The sequence below is a fragment of the Aedes albopictus genome, chromosome 1, assembly GCF_035046485.1.
Source record: "Aedes albopictus strain Foshan chromosome 1, AalbF5, whole genome shotgun sequence".
In the NCBI taxonomy this organism is placed as follows: Eukaryota; Metazoa; Arthropoda; class Insecta; order Diptera; family Culicidae; genus Aedes; species Aedes albopictus.
Window position 1 is genome coordinate 8,288,155 of NC_085136.1, and position 21,767 is coordinate 8,309,921.

Sequence of the window (21,767 nt, forward strand, 5' to 3'; positions counted from 1 at the left end):
CGTGCCTTAATAGTAAGCAGGGTACACTACGTGATGCCAACAACAACCTGATGACTGAAGAATGGATCAGGTCGGTCAATATAGGTGCAGTCATTGCGGGTCAAGCCATCGAAAAGCTGAGGAGGAACCTGACTTGGCGTACTTCGACTACAACTAGGCGTAGGACACAGAAGCGCACTCGTACCTTTTCAAGATACTGCAGTAGTACAAGGTAGACGTGAACCATCAGGCAAATGCGAAAGACATGCGATGGGGATGTGGAGCATGTCTCTACAAATTACCAACTACTGTTTTGTGATCCGGAGCTCTCGACATCAGGAAGGCACTACCTTTAGTCCGTTCTGGTTTCACCATACCAAAAACTCCCTCAGTAGAGTACTCAACCAATGCAACTATGGCTACCAGCTGATAAAAGGGACAAGAAACACAAGAATAATACATTGTGAAGCTGTTAGCGGAATCAGTTCAGTATGTGTCTCCCAAATTTAGTAGCTAGGTACGGGCATTAAAAAGACACCGCCTTGAACCAGAAGCAATGCAGACCAAACAACAATTAACATTAGGTAACGGACTGTACTCGAAACATTTGATGTATCGAACCCTCATTCCGGACACTCACAATACGCATAAAGGACTAACTCCGATAGTCATACGGCCACGAAGCCCACACAAATTATGTAGGAAGCCGGAACTGTCACAAAATGTCACGAAGCTTATTACCACATGGCCTTTGGGGAAGCCTCAAAATAGATGTGGAGAAATTCTAAGAGATTGCATAGAAAACTTCCTTGAGATAACCCAACTTCTAAGAAGGGAATCCGTGAAAGAAAACACAGAGAAATTCCTTACAGAAGGAAGGGAACATACCCATCCCTGTTAAGATATCGAAATCACATTCCAGGTGATGATCCACTCCGGGAACTACTTCATTCTATAAAGCATCGTTTCAGGTATATAATGAAACTGTCATATACGTCACTCTTCCGTTCAATGAAAATAGGCAGATTTGACATTAGGTCTCGAGAATGTCAGAAAGATGTAAACGAACAGTAAAGTGCGATAGAGTGATACTTAGTTGTAGTTTGAACATGTGTTTTCTAGTAAAACTCCCAGTTCATATTAAAATGTTGCAAAACATTGTCAAAAAAAAAGTTATTCCGTTATTGACAACTAAACACCACGGACCATATTGATAGTTGATTGCATTACTTATCTAAGTCTGAACTACAAACAAAGTAGAAACTCGAAGAAATTAGTAAAGTGTCACAGCAAAAACAGACAGAAATATTCATGACGACCGAAGCAGGCTTTGCCGGGTGCAAAAGTATTTTTTTTGTTCTCTGTCCGTATCATTTTCAGCTGCTTTTTTCGGCTGTTAGCTTTGTAGTGAATATTCGAATAACATGCAAAATTATAAACCCATTCTACGTTTACCTCAAAACTCAAACTCGTCGAAATCTCGACCAAATTCACTCAACCGCCAAGATGCTTGCAGTGTTACGCGAAGATCTGCTATCAGTATATAAAACCCAAACTTCAGCAAACTGGGCGGAGTTGACCTACCACGTTTGCATTCATCGCCGCAGAGATACACGAATTCTGTATAGCCACTAGTGGTACGCGAATAAAATGTACGGTAAAGTCAAACTCCGAATTTTGGTGAGATTATAAAATTAATAAGTTTCCGGAAAAGGTCTACCTAGGGATGGAAATTGTATAATTTCCAAATGGATTGAAACCCCAACACAATCTTTTCCCCATACAGATTTGTTTTATTCAATCGGGGATGGCTTTCTCGTCTCAGAGAGCGAGCAACATGGACAATAAGCTTAAATGTCTATGTCCCATCCTAGGTAGGAGCGCTGCAATGGAGTGACATAAACTTTTGCAGCTACGTCACTCCTAACATTTTTGTTTCACATCTATAACAAATACTGTAAAGAGCGGTTGACGATATGTCGCCGTTCTATGGTTTTGTTCAAATGTTTTCAATGTCGCTTCATAGGGCCTACTAGTTCTAGGCCCGGTTGCTTCAGTACTGGAAATCGTAGGCGCCAACTTCTGACGTAGTTGGAGAGTTCGAAGCATTCCAAAACTGGACAAAGTGCCGTTCTATGGTTTTGTTCAAATGTTTTCAATGTCGCTTCATAGGGCCTACTAGTTCTAGGCCCGGTTGCTTCAGTACTGGAAATCGTAGGCGCCAACTTCTGACGTAGTTGGAGAGTTCGAAGCATTCCAAAACTGGACAAAGTGCATCTTTTTTCGGCCCAATCCATTTTTTTTTCACGTAAATATGTTTAGTTAAGATGAACTACGCTGACTTCATCTGTTTTGCATTAATTCTGAGAGGCCTCGTCCCTCCAACTACGTCACAAGTTGGCACGTATACTGGTAATGCATTTCTAATAAAACTAATCGATTTTATCATGTTCCAGTATTCTTCCGAGAGATGGTTGTATATTAGGCCGTTTCTTATTTTGCAAAAGTTGGAAATGTTGAAAGTTCTTCCGTTAGGTGGATTTTGCAAACTTTTGATCTTCAGGCAGATCACCAAGTTATCAAACCATGTGTTATCGTTTTGAATAAGTATTCCATGACAGAAAAAATGTTACTTCTAGTGTTATGAAAATTTTATTGTTTCTAATCATACCTCACAAGTTATCATCGAAGACTTTAAGTTTACTGTTGCTATCGCTTGAATCTTTGAAGTTTTGCCAACTGTTCCTGTTTCCTAATATGTTCGTAATAAGTTTCAAGCAAATTCCTCCAGGGATTTCGTCTTATTCCAATCATGGATTTTAAATCACTGAATATATTATCATTAGTATTAAAAAATTCGGTAAATAGTAAACCCTTAGACCAAATATCTAATAAGGAATAGACCACATACTTCTACATCGCTGAAAGTCTCAAAGGGAATACTGAATTATCGCCCAGTAGCTAAGAAAAGCATTATCAATAGTCTTCAAGTATCGTACTGAAAATATGCATTCGATTTTCGCAAGAACCTTCTTTAGAATTGTTCATGAGTTTGTCTGGTAACCTAACATAAATCTTTGCTTTCCAGAGATCTCTCCAGTAATGTGCGAAAAAAAAACATATAAATAAATAAATAAATCACAATGAATCTTCCCAAAATTTAGTTAGAAGTTTAGATATATCGAAATTCCGACTAGGAAAACTTGTCAAGAATCATCTAGATATTCAAAAGAAATCAGCCAAAACCTGCCTTCTATTTGACAAAAAAAAATTACCAAGATTCAAATTAGATGTTCAAAGAATAAAAAATACAAACGATGCAGATCACATAGCAACTTTATTCGATGAGAGCTACAAATGGAGAAATCCCTGGAAGAGTTTCTGGAGAAATTACGGGACGAAACCCTACACGAATTGCTGAAGGAATCTGGTGAGTAGTTTCTGTAGAAACTTTTGGAGGAGCTCACGAATAAAAGCCTGAGGAACTTCTTAAGGAGTCCCTATTGTAACCTTTGATGAAATCTTTAGAGACATCCGTAGAGGAATTGCTGGATAAATACCTGGTGTAATTCCAACAAGAATCAATGAAGGGATTCCTTTTAAAGTATCCAAAGATATCACTGCCGTGTGCAGCATAGTTGTCCCATGTTCCAAAACAGCAAACTGAGAAAAACGCGTTTTAAGTTTTAGCAATGTTTCCTTCTCTACGGTCAAGTGTAATAAGAACACACAGTGAATGCATCAGCATAGCGTTAGAATTGGTATTTATCATTGAAGTATGAACAAAAAGTTTCATAAACATTCAATTTACTTTGATTTTTTAAAGAAAACTCTGGTGGGACTGTTATGTCAATAAATCTAGCAATTTTCGGGGATTTTCTCGGCATTAGCATGTCCATGTTGTAATTTTCATCACAAGCTGTCCCATGTCGAGTTTTGCAGCATAAGCTGTCCCATGTTGAATTTCACGGGCTTGGTGGTCTAGTGGCTACCGCTTCTGATTCGTATGCAGAAGGTCATGGGTTCAATCCCTGGCCCGTCCTTTTCATCCTACTTTGTATCTTTCTATCTACTTTCTCTCGCTCTCTCTTCTCTACATATACAACTCATGTATATTCATATGTTCATAGCCATCGCTAGAACCAGAAACGAATTGAAAAAAGTCGTTTCCCTCCCTTCCAACTTCTACTCACAGCACAGTGTATATATAACGCCTATAAGTTATGCAACCAAAGCGTGCTGTGCCGCTTGACCTTATTCACCTTAATCACCACACAATCTATCACGAACACTATAAATAACCCTTATCCATGGATCGCATCACCGACCCAACGGTGACTCCCAGATCTCCCATCCTTTCCGTCTAACAAATACCCCAGTCCATGCGGGTTGTGGGGACGCAGAGTGCTCTCGGTCTCTAGTAGCAACAACCAGTACACTCTAACATTCCTTTCCCTTCCCAGCTGACTATAAGGACTTGGCCGGCGCCGTTATTGATCAAATATGCATGAGCTGCTAAAATTGCACTTTGAGAATAAGTGGAATGTCCCAACCCTTATTCAGTTGGATCTCAGTGCAATTGGTACCAGTTCAGATCAATCACGGAGGAGCAACCATTGACATGTATAGTCAGAATTGATAAAAAAAAAAAAAATAAGCTGTCCCATGTTGAATTTCACAAATGATATCAGGATTTCCGGAAAATGTTCAGGATTCCCTCGGAGATGATCGGATAGCTTTTTATGCGTATGAATTGAGCATGGGATAGCTTTTGAGAAAAAAAAATGAACATGGGACAACTTATGAAGACAAAACTGAACATGGGACAAATTGATTTGACGTTGTTTTCATGGAGTTTCTGAATAAAGTATACTAACCGAGAGTGGATTCTGAAAGTATACGCAAAAATAGACGTTTTGATGGTAAAAAGTAAAAATCGTCAAACAGTAACATGGGACAACTATGCTGCACACGGCAGATCACTGCTTGGATTCCGTGGAGAAATCCAAAGAAGAATTTCTGAAAAAAAAAGTTCTGGAGGAATATCTGGAACAATTCCTGAAGAATCCCGGAAAAAATGGCTTGAAAAACTCTAGCATGAACTCCGAGAGAATTTCAGGCAAGAATTTCTAAAAGAATATCTGTTGGGATTCCGAAAGAAATCACAAAAGAAATTCCTGATGCAAGAAGAGATGTTCTCGTATGAGAACCAGTATAAAATTCCGAAGAAATCCTCAGAGGAATTTTCGGATACATTATTTGAGGAACTCCTGAAAAAAAAATACTGAAGGCATTCATAGAGTTTTCTTTAAAAATCCGTAGAGAAATCACCGTAGAAATCCCTAGATAAATCTCGTGTAGAATTTCTGGGAAAATTTAGCAGGAATTTCTCAAGCAATCCTAGGAGGAATTCTTGGAAAAATCTCAAATAAAATGTCTAGATAAATTCCTGGATACATCCGCGAAGTACTTCTAGAAGGATTTTTTGGAGAAATACCTTCAAAAATGTCTGAATACATCCCTGGAGGAGTTGCTGTTGAAATTGCTGGAAAAAGTTCAATAAATATATTAGCAAAAATTTCTGGAGGGTACTCAAGACATATTTCTTGAGGTATAACAAAAGATTCTTATAAAAGTCCCGGAAGAATTTCTGGAAGGACACCAGTAAACATTCCTGGGAGAATCTCAGCTGAAAATCCTGGGGATATCGCAACAACAGTTTGTAGTAGAATCCCAACAAATTATTACCACAAAAACTTCGTATCTCCCTGGAAAAGTTTAAAAATTCCTGAATCCAACCGTGGCGTGGTAGAATATTCAAACGGATGGAATATCAAACTTTTTCATTCATTATTTAGCATTAAGCAAGTCGCACAAATTTGTAGCTGGTACAGTCCCAGACCGCTGTTATGCGAGTTGTCTCCTTCCAGTCCATTACCAAAACGCAAAGATTTGGAGCTCATCACTGATTTTAAGACAAGATTAACGCAATTTCCAACGGTTGGAAGCTGTCTTGGCCACGTCCTTGCGTCAGCTGAGGGATGGGAAATAAGATAAGATGGACACCTAAGAAAGGTATGTAGAGATCTCTACGCCATCTCAGGCCTAGTTGTCGTGGGAATTTGGGTGTTATTAGTGGAAGGGTTAACTCCAAAGGATACGTTTGGCCAACACCAAATTGGCATAAATGAACAAACTCAAACAAAAGTCAAACTCATACAATCGCTAATAATCCTTCTCAACACTACGTGGTCCGCAAACGCTAACCTGTCCGCTAAATAGTCAAGTTAGAAAAAAATGTTGAACATCGAAGATAAATTTGCAAGCATTTTTCGAGGTGAAATTTGCGGAAGGCATAGCACCTCCAACCTATTCTCAATTCGAAAGACCATATTCAAAACAACATGGAGCAAAGAAAACGCGTGACAGTTTGAGAAACGCAGCCGCTCGCGCGCACAGCCTACTTCGAGCTCAAAGTAACTTTTTTTTATCCGTTAATGACCTTCGCATAGAAAAAAAAATGCAGATTCGTTTTGTACACAGCACTATTTCATTCTCTAGTACCACCGATCTTTCAGTACTTGCGTCGCAGTTTTTTTTAAATCATTTCAAGAAAATAACTTATGTTTCTTCAACGGTACATTGACCATGGCATGATCAAAGCCATCAACAGTTATTGCCATCTGCATACATCATGCCGACAGATTGGAGTTAAAAAATATACAATTTTATAGAGGAGGCCAGAGTGTGAGCACGTACATTAGGAACATGTATTTTGATATATTTACGGGGTTTATAATTACTTAATATATTTACGTTGCTTAGATATTGCCATGATGGTTGAAACGAATAAGATCAAATGATTACTTAAAATAAAATAGGGATAGGAAAAATGTCTATACTGTACTTAATAGAAATATAAGCGATAAAAATCAACAATATATTGGAACTTGGCAAATGTTACAGTCAACTCCAGATTCAAGAATAGACTCTGATTAAAAACACTAAACATCTGCAAATCCCCAGAAAAGTGAATCCTTTTCTTCCGTTTGTTATTGATACAGGCTTTACTCCGGCTTTGTGTCTCATATGGCATTCATGACACGCTGTGACACATACAGTGATCAGATGGACCCGACCCGAGGGACAGGAAACAAGGAACAGGGGGGGGGGGGACAAGGCGGCATTTTCAAGGCAGTAGTCAAACAACACACATGTTCCACGGCACGGCGGCACAATTCTTGCAGTGTGTTCTCCATTCTGGGATTGGTAGGTAGTAGCTCTAGTACCAGTGTTTCAACGTTTGGTTGTTTGGTGCAGTGTGTTTTGATGATGATGACGACGACGATGGTGTGTGGTGTGGTAGTCGGTGATGGTGGCATAGCGTGCCTCCGAAAAGGCTGCCCCAACATATCCCACCACCCAAAACCCCCCGACCGAGAACGGGGAGTCACAAAAAGTCACATCGGTAGCAACTCTTCTTGTTCTTCTGCCCGCACTGACACACACACGGAGTCCTCGGGCCTCGGACTCCGTCTCACTCTGGCGCACTCGATTTTTCCACCCCACTCTGTGTATTCTTCTTCTTGTTGTTATCATTGGTGGTGGTATTCTTCTAGATAAAGGAACTATTAAATAACGTTGCAATGCAGATAACTTGGGCTTCTTGACACACAGCCGAAAAAAAATGAACGGACAAACGAACGAACCAAGACTGCGACGACTGCTTCACCGAGCTTTGCACAGTTTCGAGAACTTTGGGATCCGGTTGGGGACGGTCGGTCAGGAGCACGAATCCTCGGACATGTGTTTCGAAGCGTAGAGTAGCAACACCCGGGAGTCGTAAACCGTGAGGTCTATTGTTAGCGTAATTGCTTTTTCGCTTATTCGATCCACACCACCACCGTGGTATCCAGCGGTTCGCGGAGCACGGCCAACTGCGATAGGCACGAAACAATAGGAAAACCGCGGCCTACTATACTTCGAAACAACTGGGAACCAATCGACGTTATTCCATCGCCTGCTTGCGCGTGTTGATGATGCACTGGTTCGACAGCAGTATTCCTATCAATTCTTAATTAAAAACTCTAATGAAACATTACGAAAACGAGTCACATGAAATCCAAACACCACACTCCGCTCTTTCTCTCGTTGCTGTGTGGGGCCGTCTCTCGTCGGTGGAGGCCGTCCATTCGTCCGTTGGCCATCGGTGAATGATACACTAACGCGAGGGTCACACTCACTCACTGCCGTCGTTGTTGGTTGGAACCCCAGTGTGCTCCCCGTTCGATACAACCCGCTTCACACATTCACGTTCACAAACACCGAAATATGTTGTAGCCCCCCTTTTGAAATATTGCTTCTGTTGAGAAATTTTCACCGAAATGTACACTGCTGCTACTGCTGCCGCTGGTGATACTACTCCACTTTCAGCTGCTCCATGTGCGACATCTACTACGGTCACGACGACGACAGCGCGACTACATTGGCGCTCTGTTATGACAGCCACGACCCCACGCGGGTCCTCCGGGGTTCACACATTTGTTTTACTGCAGGATGCGGGACTCGGTCGGTCGATCCCGACCATCTAGTTGAGTTCCTTGTCCTGTCCGAATGCGACACGCAATGGGTCCTCCGGGGGAAATATCTCGACATTGGAGTACAAAAAACTCATTGGGGACCCCAAACTACGGCGAACACCCGCACACGTTCTACTCACAAACACGCACCGACCGCACACCACTCCTCCTCCTAACGCCGCGAAGGATATCGAATCGGAACAAACGAACCCGACGACGACGACGACGACAGAAACACAAAAAACCCGCTTCTCGCGTGTTGTGTACTAAAATGATCAACGGTTCGAACCTAACAGAGCCACGGACAATCCATCGCTGCCTACCAGGTTTCTGCCTGCGAGGAGCCACCGAAGGAGAGTCCCAAAATCCGGTCGGTCCACACACGCATAGAACGACTACCTACAACGGGTCAGTCAGTCAGTCGGGCAGGCAGCCTCGGGAACCAACCCAGAGACCAGCAAAGCAAAGCAAAGCGCGCGCCAGCAGGAGAACTTCCAACCGACCGACCGCACCGTGAGCTCTCTACTCTCGTGAGTACGACACAACACAACACATGTTTTGCATCAATCCGAAAGTAGCTCCCACCGACCCACCCGAACCGAACGAAGCAAGGGGGAGGGAAGAAAACCGCATCGCACCGAACACTAGAGAACACGTTAGCCGTGAAAATTTTCTTACTGGTGCGCACGGTGGTCCTCGGACCGTTGTTGTAGAAGAAAAATCTCCATGTAATGGGTGATCACTATTTGTTTTACATAACTGTTACATGTCTGGGTAAAATTTAAAACTGGAATCTTAGGACCTATTTTTGATTTACACCCTAAAATGGACCTAAATGGCTGTTATTAGAATTGTCTCCCTCCCGTCCGACACCAAAGCATAGAGATTTAAGGCTAATTATTAACTCTGAGACAAGATTGAAGCACTCTTCCAACGCTCAAGAGCTGTCCTGGCCACGTCCTTGCGACAGCTGAGGAATGGAAAAGGAAGATTTGTTGGACACCTTAAAATGGTCTATAGAGACCTCTACTTCCTCTCAGTCCAAGAACCCACGGGAATTTGAGTGTTGTTAGCGGAAGGGTTAAGCCCAAAGGATAAGTTTGGTCAACGTTTAGGCAACAAAGCGATAAACAAGAACAAACTCACCAATTTATACAAATTCCAGTATTCTCAAGACGATACTAATGACTTCGAATTGCGTTTCCCGGACGTGCAGCACAAATTTCACCAAACATTACACGGAAATCATGAGAAAATGAAGACGAGCTCCGGTACTCTGATGGGAAAAAGACAAACTCTTACAACAATCGCTATTTATCTCACTCAATTTGCGGAAGGCATAACACCACCCTCCATCCATTTCTCAATTCGGCCGGTCAAGTTTAAAACTACTTGAAGCAAAGAAAACTCGTGACAGTTTTGAAAACGCAGCTGCACGCGCGCACAGCCTACTACGTTCTCCTGAACGTAGAGCCCTATGCCTATATTCTGAGTAGAAAAACCAAACATTTAACGGAGTTAAAGAAACATTTTGTGAAGAATCGTTATTGCATTTGACGAATGGCGATCGCAGCAGGCTGTGTTTTCAAAACTGTCACGCGTTTTCTGTACTTCGCGTTGTTTTGCATATGGCCGACAGAGTAGAGAAACGGTTGGAGCTATGCCTTCCGAAAGTTGGACTTCGGAAAGTGCTTGAAAATTGATACTCGACGTTAAACATATTTCTCTTACCTGTCGAATAAGCGGATCACATAGTGTTGGGTAGGATAATTTGCGATTGTTGTGAGAGTTTGTTTTATTCCTAACGAGTCACCGAAATTCATGTTCATTTTTTCGTGATTTCCGTTTTATTTTGATTGATATTGCTGGTAAATACCCAGGAGACGCAAATGGAAGCCAACTGTAGAATACGAGGTATTCGGAATATTTAGGGATACCAAGTTCTTACAGTTTAGAATAATATCCAATCTTTGACACACATGTTTATTCTCGTTCTTTTCGCTGTCACTCCCCGAGTCTAACTGCCTATCCAACTCAACGCTTACTCTGTTCTCCCGAACCCAACACTTTATGCTTAGAGTCAGATCCTACAATCCCCCCTAGCTTTTATAATAATAATGTGTCATTATTTCAATAGTTCATGTGCTCAATTATTTCCATCGAATGATATTTGTTCTGAGATATACGCAACATATTTTTATGCTCTAATGCTACTAGAATACTGAAACCCTAGTTGTGTATTGTTTCGACTATAGTATAGTATAACCGTAGAGTATAACTATGTATGTGCATTACAATACTATACTATAACCTAACTATATGCTAATGATTCTGTCACAAATCGTGGTTCCTATATTATAACCCACCTAGCTCTCCTACCGTTGAATTACACTTTTCCAATGCTGTCTTCCGAATCATTCAATAACTAGTTTAATACAAATGCTTGTCGACTCCAACATCCTATTCTATAACTCTTACATATAACATTTTTTTAATCTGTGAATGCATTGTTCTTATTGGACATTTGTGGCCTCAAGCATCAGAAGATCGGCTCCAGAGGCATGTACACCTCCACGTCTGTGGCTTTGTATATCTTCATCCTCAGTCTTCAGTATATTGTTGCTAGTGATTGTTCTGCCTGCATGCACATCAACCAGGCTCTTCCAAGTTCCAAGGTCTATTCTTCTCCTTCTTAAAACATGTTCTTTTTGTTGTTTTTTTTCGGCTGCAAGAGAAAAGTCGGGTGTATAGAGGTATATTACGTATCTTACTCAAAACTAATATTTAAGGCAAACCAATATCTTCATGCACCTGACCACGAACTCACCCAGGGAACCTCTAAAACAATATCTTCGACAGGGACTGGATACTAAAATATATAAATATTATAAATATTAAAAATCGATAGATTGTGGTCTCAGTCGGTAGATCCAGTGATACTTTTTTTTATTTTGTATTCTGTTCACTTCTAACCAATTCTTTTAAATTTAACTTCAGAAGATCCCTCAAATATAATTTTTAAGACAATTACCGAATAAGTTAAATAAATTTAAAAAAAAAAAACATTAATACAGAAATGCTTTACGAAGTTTATAATTTGCTCAAGTAGAATTTCTTTTTATTTCTATTTCTCCTAATAAACTAATAATGAAACTGTCATCTGCGTTTTGAAAAGATTTGTTTCACGTAAAGCACCTACGACTGCATATTTATCATGAATAATTCTTTTATCTACTTAAGCACCTTAAAACGCTGCAGGTTTGGTTGTAGAATTATTCAAAAGATTCGACTTTCAACAATCCTTCGAATGCTTTTAGTTCGATTTAGTCAATCCTTCAAACCCTACTGATCCTCGCTGAATCCTGACGTCATTGGTTTGTATTCCGCAATCATTTGAACACTATTTGTTCGATATTAATAATTGAAGGTATGCAACTTACTGTTTCAATTTTAACAATCCTTTGAACTATATTAATTCAATTTCATCAATTCTTCGAACGCATGCGGGTTTAGATTCAACAATCTTTCGTTCAAAGATTCAGCTTTAACGATTCATTGAATGTTGATAACTCGTTTTCCATACCTTGAACAAACCAATAAAATAAACCTTGAATCGAAACAGTAGGATTTTGACAATCCTTCGAACTCTACTTGTTAGATTTTAACAAATCTTCGAGCGCTTCATGCTCGATATTGAAAATCCTTCAAACGCTACTGGTTCAACTTGACAATCCTTCGAACACTACTAGTTTGATTTGAATAATCTTTCGAACGCTACTGGTTCGATATCGATAAGCCTTCGAACGCTCCTGGTTCGATTTTTTTACAAAAATATTTGAACGCTCCTGGTTCGGTTTCAATAATCCTTCGAACGCTACTGGTTCGATTCCGACAATCCCTCAAAACGCTACTGGTTCGATTTTGACACTCCTTCGAACGCTACTGGTTCGATTTCAATACTCCCTCGAACGCTCCTGGTTCGATTTCAATAATCCTCCGAACGCTCCTGGTTCGATTTTGACAATCCTTCGGACGCTCCTGGTTCGATTTCAACAATCCTTCGAACGCTACTGGTTCGATTTCAATAAACCATCCGAACGCTACTGGTTCGATTTTGACAATCCTTCGAACGCTACTGGTTCGATTTCAATAATCCTCCGAACGCTCCTGGTTCGATTTCAATAATCCTTCGAACGCTCCTGGTTCGATTTTGACAATCCTTCGAACGCTCCTGGTTCGACTCCAATAATCCTTTGAGCGCTACTGGTTTGATTTCGATGATCCTTCGAACGCTACTGGTTCGATTTTGGCAATCCTTCGAACGCTACTGGTTCGATTTCAATAATCCTGCGAACGCTACTGGTTCGATTTCGACAATCCTTGGAACGCTTCTGGTTCGATTTCAATAAATCCTTAGAACGCTACTGGTTCGATTTCGACAATATTTCGAACGCTACTGTTTCGATTTCGACAATCCTTCGAACGCTACTGTTTCGATTTTGGCAATCCTTCGAACGCTACTGGTTCGATTTCAATAATCCTGCGAACGCTACTGGTTCGATTTCGACAATCCTTCGAACGCTCCTGGTTCGATTCCAATAATCCTTTGAACGCTACTGGTTTGATTTCGATGATCCTTCGAACGCTACTGGTTCGATTTTGGCAATCCTTCGAACGCTACTGGTTCGATTTCATTAATCCTTCGAACACTACTGGTTCGATTTCGATTATCCTCCATATCCTGCTGGTTCAAAATAAGAATTTTTCTAACACTACTAAAACTATAAAAAATAGGTGAATGCTACCGATTTTTTTTCCCCAATTGTAAAAAGTTCACAAACACTGCTGATGAATTTTCATCCTTATTCGAGCTTTGTTAAACATCAACTACTACTAATGGAAAATTCCTTTTTTTGAATGTTACTACTTCGTTCCAAACCATGAACGCTACTCATTCGTTTCAATCCGTGATCACTACTGGTTCATGTCAATCAAGGAAAACTAGTTCATTCTATAATACAGAAACCCCATCAGTTGTTTCCAATAGATGGACGCTTCCAGTTCATTCTAAAGGTGCAACTACACTGTTTCTAATTATGCCAAATATTTGCCATTACAGTCCGACATTCTTCCAAGGTTTCTATGATTCACGTTGCGTTGATCATTTGATCTTATTTGCCCAAATATATGTCATGCCTAATGGGACCTTAATCCGTGAACGCTACTGCTTCATCTCAATTCATTCCATCTGAACGTAAATGGTTTGTAAGGTTTTTCGCACCTACGATGGCGTAGTGCACGTTCAGCGTGCTTGTCTGGGTCATAAATATTCCCAACATCCTACCAGGGTGGACGCTACTAGAATCTTCTCTATACCTTAGCGCTACTGGCTCATTTAAATCACAAAACGCTGCTGGTTTTACAGCTCTCACCAAAAACGCCCCGAGTTCTAAAAACCTATTAACCCTTATGTGGCTGACAAGGTACCCGTATACCCTGCGCCCATTTGAAAAGCACGGTGTGGAAAAAATCAAAAAGTTTGTCGGACAGATAACGGTAAAACAAACCCTGTCCACACAAATACTTTGGGTTAAAATAGTCACAATGCCAATTATCCTCCAATTTGTTTAGTTTCACACTTCAAGAGTAATCCAATTTATGTTCCTCTATTCACATTTTAGTTCGACAAGGTATCAGAAACTTCTTGATATGAACTCAACACTTCCAGCAAAATAAAATCAAACCTTTCTAAGATCACCGTTATGTTTAGAAACTATCATTAGTTATCAAGCAATCGCGTTTTCGACTACTTTTACCGACACCACGCTCACGCTGTAATCACAAGCCCACATTTTTCGTGTACTCAGTAACCGTGGCAACCCTTTCCCGGGTTAAATACATCTAATTTCATTCCCAGTTTATATGTTTGACGATGAACAGGAGTTATAAGCCACAATTGCTTATGTTATATGTTCTATGAATGGTATATGAAGTCAATTACGCATTATAAATAAAAAAAACTAGCATTCACTTTCGGTGTATTCCAAAATTTACTTATTTAAGAAAGCATTTAGAATATATTTGTTATTTTTTTTTCCTTTCTGGTTTGAACATCTTATATAAACTTTAACAATATTCAAGGTTCACCCACCACCTTTTGGGCAAATGCAATCAAGACATTTACAAAAATATCAGTGTAATAATGAATGCGGAAGAAAATACCCCACGAACCATATAATTTAACACCGAGACAATCATTCGATCACTTCTTAGAAATGAATAAAATATAAACAATTTCTCATTATAATATTTTTTTAGTTTTATTTTGGAAAAAAATATGCTGATGTAGAAAGCACCAAATTTTATTGCCAAAAATATTCAACAACCACATCAAAAAGCCAGTGCTTTCGCTGACCAATCAGCGTTTTCGTTAATTTCCTTTATGTACTTATTGAATCCGATAGATCGTCAGGTTTTCACACTACACAGTTAAGTAAACGGGTTGGCGGAGCCGTTGCCATGGTTACAGTTACTCCTGCTAGATTTTCACAATAACAACAACATACCTTCAATAGTCTCTTAATCGGGGCCCGTTGCACAGGTGGTCACATATTCGCTTCTTAAACGGATGGTAATGGGTTTGATTTCCAGCCCCGGTACTTTCGTCAGTTGCTCTTTCCCCCCGAGAGCAGTTGGCAATGACTACCTTCTGAGCGAATGGCTGTAATGGAACCGGATCCTTTGGCTTCGGCAACTCATAATGGATCCTCAATCGGAACTGTACTATTTATCGAACGCTTTTTTTTTTTTTCTTTCATCTCTTGTCCGCAATTTTAGCCAGCAAATCATTTTTTTAACTCTTCACTTGTCAGCAACTAAATTTCAAACCAATGACACTCTCACGGCTGATCAAAATCACTCTCGCACAGAAAACGGAATTACTTCATCATCACTTCTCCTTTAGGGTACATTTAAATCGTCACTTGATTGATGTGTGTTTCACTATTTATCCTCGTCGCCAATTGTAGAATACGAGGTATTCGGAATATTTAGGGATACCAAGTTCTTACAGTTTAGAATAATATCCAATCTTTGACACACATGTTTATTCTCGTTCTTTTCGCTGTCACTCCCCGAGTCTAACTGCCTATCCAACTCAACGCTTACTCTGTTCTCCCGAACCCAACACTTTATGCTTAGAGTCAGATCCTACACCAACCATTTCTTCACGGAAGTACTGGAAGTCCTATAACTTGATGAATTTGATTCTCTATATCCTTGTACAAACGTATCCTTTGGGTTCAATCCTCCCACTGACTGACAGCACCCAAATGACCGTGGCTCCTAGGTCTGAGAGCACGTAGAGGTCTCTACATACCTTTCGTAGGTGTCCAAATAATATTCCTTTTTCAACCCCCAGCTGTCGCAAGGACGTGGCCAGAACAGCTTTCGACCGTTGGAGAATTGAGTTAATCTTGTATTAGAGCCAGTGATTAACCCCAAATCTCTGCAATTATTCTACGTATCAAAATGGAATTTAAGAAAACGGGGAAACGGAGGATACACTCTATTCGTTACTCTTCAAACGTTTCATTCTTCTCCAATAAGCATTATAACGGGACTCCTCTCTTACGCCACCGACTTGGGGCGCATAAACAAGAAAACAGTGCTCAAATTGAGGAAACTAAGTTTGCGAGAACTGGTTTTGCTTCTGGTGATTTGAGATGGAGCCAAGGGTGTTTCCAAAAGATTCATGAAAGTCCAAAATGACAGCATTTTAGGGGGTATGAGGTTGTTTTTGGGGCTTCAGGAGAACTTAAGAGAACATCAAATAGATTCATGAGCTTCATGGGGGTTTCAGAAAGGTTTGAGGTGGTTTCAGGGGTCTTCAGAAAGTCTCACAGGTTCCCAGGGCTTCCAGTATGTATGTATGTATGTAGGTAGCCACCATCCTAGCTTGAGTCTTGCTCTGCATGCAATTCCACTTAACAGTGAAGAATAAATTTCATTACCGCTCTGAATTCAACATACCGCTGTATGAAGGGCCAAAAGGGGGTGTGGCGGACCCGTAAGTAGAGACACTTACGCGAAATCCGCGGGTTTCTAAGAATCTCCTTCCAACAGTATGTTCCAACAGGGTGAATAATGAGATTCACATCACTTGTCAAGCTTTCTACGGGATGGTTTGTCACAAGAAGGGCGCGTCAAATCCATTGCAACTGTTGTCACAGGTTCCCAGGGCTTCCAGTAGGTTTTAAAAGAGATTTTAGATATATTATACTTAGCCCTTTCAGGAGCTTTTCAAAGGATTCAAGATGTATTCAAGTGCAAACATTTCAAAAGGGCAACACTGCTCTTGAAGCCAATACCCTCTTACAAAGCTGTAAATCTCATTTCATTTTTTCTTATCAATCTATCCTCACTAAAATAGAATTAGGAGGGATTCAAGCTTTCTGGTAGTGCTGGTGAACTGCATGGGATAGATAACACATAAATCTGTAAAAAGATACTGAAAGGAAAAGATACTATTACCAAAACCAGTTATGCCCTTATGAAATGCATGTACCGATTTCAAAGGCATCCTGCTGGCTCCAGAGACACACCTGAAAACTCATTAAAACCTACTGAGATCTCCTCAAATGCCTCTGAAACTTCTTAGTACTTCTGGCACACTTCAAAATCCTCTTGCATCCATCTTAGATATCCTGAAACTCCCTTAAAACCTTCATAAACCCCACTTGTGACGCTCTGAAAGCCTCTAGGACCCCCAGAAACACCTCTCAATTCCAAGAAACTCTCTTAGGACCATGATACCCCCTATATCCCTGAAAACTCTCGAGACGCCCCAAAAACTCAATAAAACTTTCTCTCTGAAATGGTCCTTATACTCCCTAAAACTCTCTGAGCCCTCTGTAAACCATAGGGACCCCTAAACACCCCTGAGAACCTCCTGAATTCTCGTGAAGCACCCAAAAACATCTCTGAAAAGACCCGGAAACGCTCCAAAGCTTTCCGAAATGCCATGAAATGACCCTGGCAGGGATGCCATATATACAGATTTATCTGTATTATACAGATTTTTTAGCATCAATACAGATAGCGTTTATATGAAATACAGATTTTTTATTTGTATGGGATATAGATTTCTCAGTCAAATTTTATATGGGATACAGATTTTCCAACGAGTGAAACAGAAAATCAACTGGCATCTCTGGCCCCTGGCAGCCTTTCTGAAACCCTCTAAAACGTCCAGAATTGCTCCTTGGACCCTAAGAACTCATTGAAATCTTCTGAAATCTCTGAATTCACCTGGAACCAACTAAACCAACCCTTCAAGTACTTTGTTTAAGTGCTTGAATGAAAAAAAGTATATTAACCTTTTTTTTTGGTCCCAATCGCAACCCACGCCACTTTACCCAATAACATACAAATGAGTGAAGATATCGCAATTTCGAGTACATGTTTGGCTCTTATAGTCGTTAAACCATTTGAACCGGGTATTTTTTCGTCGAAAAAATCATACAAATCGCCATACATGTGAGTTTTCGAAGGATTTCTACCGCGAACCACAATTGACCACCATCGAACACTTTTCGGATCTGCGCCGTAACAACCGATCTCTTACAGTATCAAATGGGCACTAACTTCGTTAAATCTATATGAGAATTCAAGAGAGAGGATTCAAAAAAATACACTAGGGTTGTTCATTATAAATTTTCATCCGACATTCGGCCTCCCTGACAATCATACGACCCGGATGAGTCCATACCGACGTCTTCCGCCTCTTCGATGTACTCGTCATCTTCGCCAGGAACATATCTCTTCATGTACTCCGCGCATGTTGAAGTCCGCGTCGGCCCTTCGTGCAGGCCAACCTTTTCGACGTCGTAGCGGTCATTCCGTTTCTGCTTCGTGACCCGGTAGGGACCAAGGAACTTTTTGGCAATCTTCAAGTGGCTTCCAAATTGAGTTCTACTGATCGCCACTAGTTCACCAATATCGTAGAATGGAGCTTCCCTACGCTTGCGATCGAACTGCCGTTTCATATTCTGTTGTTCCTCCGAAATTTTCATTCGCGCCTCCGCTCTCGCTGCATCTCTTTTGCCGTCGAACAAACGCAGCTCTTCTTGCACAACAACCTCAGATAAACGCACATCTTCAGGGCTCCTCATCTTAACGCCGAACAGCAACTGGAATGGGCTTCGATCGATAGAACGTTGATAAGAGTTGTTTATATAACGCTGTAAATTGGCCACGTGACGGTACCAGTTCTCTGGATTTTCTATTGACAATTTGGCCAATGCTGGAACGATGATACCATGGATTCTTTCAATCTGTCCGTTTCCACGGGGAACTCCCGTGGTTGTTAGTAGATGTTGAATTCCTTCGCGTTCACAATACTGTTGAAACATGACGGAAGTGAAGGCTGCTCCTCGATCCGAAATAATTCTAACTGGATTTCCAAAACAGGTTTTTTGGGTTTCTAATTTTTGTACAACTTCTTCCGCTGTTGTTTGTTTTACCGGATAGATCCAGACGAATTTGGTGAATGCATCCACGATGGTAAACAGGTACCGATATTTTTTCTTGGATGCTGTAAGTGGTCCAAGATGATCTACATGATATGTTGATAAAGGAAGATCATCTTTGGGAATGGGGTGAAGTAGACCTTCTCTTTTTCCAGCCTTCCGAGCCGCCAAGATGCATGGGATACAATTTTCGACAAAGCGTTCTAGTTTTAGTTCCAGGTCCTCGACCCAGTACTCGCGCAGCAAAAGTTCCTTCATCTTCTTAGCCTTGAAATGTCCTTGATCGTGAATTTGTCGAATTACCGAGTTCTGCATTGCTCCCGGTACTACCAGGAGTTTGCCACCAGCATAGTTTTTGTAGAGTATCCCGTGGTCTAAGAAGAAGTCATCGTAATCCTCTTTCTCCAGAATCTTCATTATTGCTTGCAGTCTTCGGTCATTTTGTTGATTCGCCTTCATTTGCTCGATGACATTGCTATGTAGAAGGTATACCGCTGGGCTTCGGCTTAATGCATCTACGTGCTTCATACGTGCGCCTGGACGATGTTCGAGCGTGTAGTCGTACTCTTCCAATAGCAATGCCCACCCAGCAATTCGAGGAGCAATATCTTTTTTCTCCATCGTCATTTTGAACGCGGAGCAATCGGTTACTATCTTGAATGGTACTCCGAGTAAGTAGACCCGAAACTTCTTCAACGCCGATATAATTGCCAGAACTTCGAGCTCGTAGCTCGGGTAGTTCGCTTCCGCTGGAAGAGTTTTCCTACTATAGTAGTAAATTGGGTGGAAATGATCATCTACCACACTTTTTTGCAACAGGATTGCTCCATAACCGATCCTACTGGCATCCGTGTGTACCTCCGTTTCTGCTTGTGGATGATACAAGGCCTAAGCTGGCCTATTTGACAGGGCTCCCTTTAACTGTTCCACCGATCTTTTTTGCTCTGGACCAAACACGAAAACAGCATCGTTTCTCAACAAGTCAGTCAGTGGCTTGGCAATGGTAGAGTAGTTTTGTATGAACTTCCTGAAGTATCCAGTTAAGCCCAGAAAACGTTGAGTTTCCTTGAAATTTTTAGGGTCAGGAAAATGCGTAACTGCTGCCGTCTTGTATGTCGTTGGCCTAATCGAGCCATCTTCAACTTCATAGCCCAGATATTCAATTTTTCGCATGAGAAACTGACATTTCGACCATTTTATCTTTAACCCGTGTTGCTCTGCTACTGACAAAACGGCCGACAACTTATCCAACGCCTCGTGTTCGTCTTTCGCAGGGATGAGAAGATCATCGATGTAAACAATCACAATCTTCTTTTTGATCAAATCACGAAATATATCGTGGATATACCGTTGGAAAACGGTTGGTGATGTGCTCAATCCGATCGGGGTGACGAGAAATTCGTACTGTCCAAACGGGGTAACGAATGATGTGAATTTGAAAAAACCCTCGCTTCGTGCAAGTCATCGAGGATATCTTCGATTAACGGCAGAGGGAAATGATCGCGAACTAGAACCTTGTTCAACCGTCTGTAATCTACGCAAAGCCTCCTAGATCCATCTTTTTTGTGTGCTAGCACAATCGGACTACTGAATTCCGATGTACTAGGTTGAATGATGCCATCGTCCAGCCATTGATCAATCTGCTTTTGAGCGATTTCCTTCTCCAAGGGTGCTAACCGGCGTGGAAGTTGTTGAATTGGAGTCTCGTCCTTCAGCACAATTTTCAACTTAACATCCGATGTAGCTGACATTCTCGGTGAGTAGCTACGCACAAGACTCGACGTTTGTTCGCGAACTGATGGGTTTATAATATGCGAAAAGGGATCATCTGGTTCAGGAGCAAGATCGATACAGTAAACGAAATTGTCCTCTTTCGGGGAGAATCTCGATCCGGATGCCGACACATTCACATCGCCGTACAGAAGCAAATTTCGTCCAATAAGCATTTCCATATTCAAGTGTTCTGTTGCAATCACTGAAAACTTCAGCGGCATAATGGTGTCAGCGATCTGTACCTCTAGCACTGTTGTTCCTAACGTCCAAACAGGACCACTAAGAGTGTGTAACTCTTGTTTTTCTTCATCGTTTAACGATAGGTTCAGTCGTTCAAGCACGTCTTCGCGAATCAGAGAAACTGCAGCACCACAATCAAAAAACACCTGCTTTGGCTCAGCACCGATCATAACCGCCAAGAATGTTCCTCTATCTACCACGGACTTCGCGTTGCACAACTTAACGGATCGCTTATCCTTAGGACATTCTCTCATAACATGCCCCAGTTCTTGACAGTTGTAGCAAACAGGGCGTTTTGATTCTGCAATACCACTTCTAGGACGAAATACACCATCACGATTCACGGCCCTGCCTTGACTACGATCCGTAGATTGTACTGTTGGTGATCCCTTGCCATTTTTGATATTCTGATAGATACGTAGTTTCTCCTTGAACTCGTTGACAGTTCTAGCACCGTATAACACTGTCTTCTCCGCACTTCCATCTATTATTCAATTCACTGTGTACGATATGACTGCTTCTGTTTCGAGGTCTGCTTTCGCACCGAGCTCTCTCATCACCAAATAATATTCAAATACTGACTCCGTTGCGCTTTTCTTACGATTCCGAAGTTGTTCGTGTATCACCGCACTGTTCTCACGGCAATGAAACTCTCCAACGAGAAAAT

The 21,767-nt window shown here is 41.1% G+C and overlaps 1 protein-coding gene across 7 annotated transcripts in view; it reads right to left on the reverse strand.

Annotated features, from left to right (window-relative positions):
* LOC115254883 (potassium voltage-gated channel protein Shaker-like) overlaps window positions 1-21,767 on the reverse strand; it is a 332,755-nt gene that overhangs the window by 163,021 nt on the left and 147,967 nt on the right. For 3 of the 7 annotated variants that reach the window (XM_062843340.1, XM_062843346.1, XM_062843337.1), the window contains exon 1: window positions 8,360-9,078. The exons of 3 other annotated variants lie outside the window; for them this stretch is intronic. The gene's annotated coding sequence lies outside the window, so the exon portion shown is untranslated. Of the gene's footprint in view, window positions 1-8,359; window positions 9,079-21,767 lie in introns of those variants that run through there. One more of the 7 variants, XM_062843353.1, reaches the window with a different exon arrangement.